This window comes from Atta cephalotes (genome assembly GCF_000143395.1).
Source record: "Atta cephalotes unplaced genomic scaffold scaffold00093, whole genome shotgun sequence".
In the NCBI taxonomy this organism is placed as follows: Eukaryota; Metazoa; Arthropoda; class Insecta; order Hymenoptera; family Formicidae; genus Atta; species Atta cephalotes.
Window position 1 is genome coordinate 43,249 of NW_012130157.1, and position 3,345 is coordinate 46,593.

Sequence of the window (3,345 nt, forward strand, 5' to 3'; positions counted from 1 at the left end):
AAAGTTGTACACCTAATATATATATATATATATATATATATAATAGTTCAACATCTTAACATTCAGAGCGTAGTGGCGCTTCGTATTTAAAGTAATGTGTTCGTATTTAAAGTAATCTAATATAAACGGTCTTATTTCCAATCTTACTACTATTTTATTAATTTGATAACAGAATGTGCTTTTTATTTAATGACTCATCATGTTCAATATTTTTATCATTATGGACTTATTGCGACTGTTATAAAGGAAGAATACCAGGTATGTAAATATGAAATTGGAATTTTTTTATAGAAAATACACGTTTATTGCATGAAAATGATAAAAAATATTTTATTCAAACTATTGCCCATCGGCTATACATTTTTTCCACCTGTTTGACAATTTGTGGATGCCACGCTAAAAAAATTGTTGTCCTTTTGAGCCAAACCAGTCATCTAGCCATTTCGTACATCTTCGTAAGAAATGAAGCGCTGTTGAGCAAGTGCGTGTCCCATGCAAATAAGTGATAATCAGATGAAGCCAAGTCTGGTGAGTAAGCTGCATGCGAAAGTATTTCCCAACCAAATGCCTCAATCGTTTCCTTGATCAGTTTTGCTGTATGTGATGGTGCATTATCATGAAGCAAAATCACTTTTTGTTGCTTTTTTTGATATTCCGGTCGTTCTCACACAAAGCTTGATTCAAATTGATCATTTGTTGTCAGTAGCGTTCAGTATTAACGGTTTCGCCAGGTTTTAGCAGCTCATAATAGATCACACCTTTCTGATCCCACCAAACTCAGAGCATTGTCTTCTGTCCATAGCGATTTGGCCTTGCAGTCGATGTCGATGGTTCGGGAGTTCTGGAGTTACTCATGATCTTTTACGCTTAGGATTCTTAAAATATATCCACTTTTCATCGCCAGTCACAATTCGATGGAGAAATGACTTTCTTTTGTACCTGGCGAGCAGCATTTCGCAAGTAGTTTTTCGGTTTTCCTGCTGTCTTTCATTCAGTTCATGTGGAACCCATTTTCCCATTTTCTGGATCTTTCCCATGGAAACGTGGAGACGGCTTCTCGTGTCACATTCAATTGATCCGCGAGTTGTTGTTGAGTTTGAGCGCCATCCTCATCCAACAATGCTTGCAATTCGCTGTCTTTAAACTTTTTCGGTGGTTTTTTCGTTTTCCACGTTCTTCGTTTCTCAAAATCGCCACTTTTGAATTTTTTAAATCACTCAAAGCACTGTGATTTATCAAGAGCATGCTCACTGTAAACTTCGACAAGCATTCGATGCGATTCTGCAGCAGTTCTCTTCAAATGGTAACAGAAAATCAATGCTGTCCGCAAATCGTAGTTTCCAGGCACAAAATTCGACATGTTCAACGCTATTACAAACTGTACTGTTGTATGAAACTTATATTGTTGAAAATCTTTGCCAGATGTCAGAACAAGGAAATGACGTCAATGTCTTCGTCTGACGGCAACTACATTGACAGCTATGGCCATCTATTGCTAAATTCCGGTTTCATATTTACATACCTGGTATAACCGATAATATTACCAGAAAAAGCATTGAATTGTGCAGAAGATAGATAGAATAAATACTATTAATTTTTGTATAACTATTAAATTGTATAATTTTAATCTTTTTATTAATTTTGTCAAATTTTGTGTTTAATTTCTTTACACTGAGGATTATTACCTAATAATAAAGTAGAAGCGTGTGTTCTAAGAATATAAAATACATAAAAATCTGGTTTGTAGCTCCTTCTTCTTATTTATTTATTATTTATTGTTTTTATTATTATTTAGCTATTATAAGATTATTTTTATTTAAAAATTTATAGACAAATTTTGATTACACCAATCGATTGTACGGGAAAAATTACTAAAAAAGCATTCTTAAATTTTTTTATGTTTATACAAAAAAATGAGTTATGAAAAGTCGTATCTGTTCATGCCTACATCATCAAAGATAGCAAAAAAATAATAGTTGTAGGAGCATAAAAAAATATTTTTGATGTTAAAAGTACATTGCAAAAATCAATTTTGCAACTAATTGTTATAAATAAATAATTTTTACATACGAACAATTTAGAAAAGATTTAAACATGTATCTTTGGTTTGAATTTTTTCTATACAATCGATTGGGATAGTCACTTTTCTCTATAATCAATTTTTAATAACTTGTTTGTTTCAAAATTTATTTTTGCAACTTGTCTTTTACATCGTTATATAGAGCATAAGAAATTAGATAACTTTTGTATGAAACATTTTTCGATATACTTTAAGTTTAAAAAATATTTAAGGAAAACGATTCATTATTTTCAAGAGAGTGTTTAATTCTCTAAACCTTAAGATATATAAAAAAACATGGGTCTAATAAAAATATTCCTCTTCATTCAACCGACGATCATGTCGCACATCAAGAGGACGATAAAGAATCATCGAATCGAGTTCTTCATTGATGTAACGAATTTTCAAGTGCATTGTGGCAACCATTCGCACAATTGGGCATACGCTGATTGCATTCGATCGTCTTGCGTGAAGTTAAATGATTAAAAACAATCTATACAAGGCCAATAAGAATCACAGGCTAATGAAGGTGCCAATTAAAATCTATACCGTTAATCGATTGTGGAATCTTCTTTATTTTGAACGTTTCGGATCTTTTTGGAGTCCTCTTCAGCAATACATATTTCAAATCTTAAATCATTGAACTTTCCGTCACATGTGAGTCATTAATAGGTCTCCAGTTGAAGTGGATCCTGATTTGACATATATAAAATTAAAATTGAGTCAATAAGAGAAACCAAATTCAAGCAACTCACCTCAAACGGGAAGTTCAATAATTCCATGAAGCTTTGGAGGTTTATATTAACTAATAAATTATTAAACCAGTTATCTCAGTTTTATACATATTCATTATAATATACTTATAATCTTCCTCTTCGGGTAGTCAAAAGCATTTAATGGATAATTTTTAATTGAAAAAGGACACATCGTGAAACAAAACATTTAAGTCACTAACATTACAATATTCCAAATATAAATGTAAAGTCATAAATTATATGTGTACAAGATGTGAAAAATATGTTAAATACTTTACGAAATGATTTAATTGGTCAATTAGTTTATTTAGCATCGTTGTATGTACGTGATGTATCCTTCAGTGTCAGGCCGTAAATTCAATCCATTTTTTTTTGCATGAAAATGCGCTTTTTTAGAGATTAGACGTTTATTTAAAGATCTCTCATGATCCAGAATTTGGACATTCTCCCAATCAAACTCATAATTCAATTCAACTCTGTGATTCGTACCGATTGTGAATTGGTATTCCAATTGATGTGATTATGGTATTC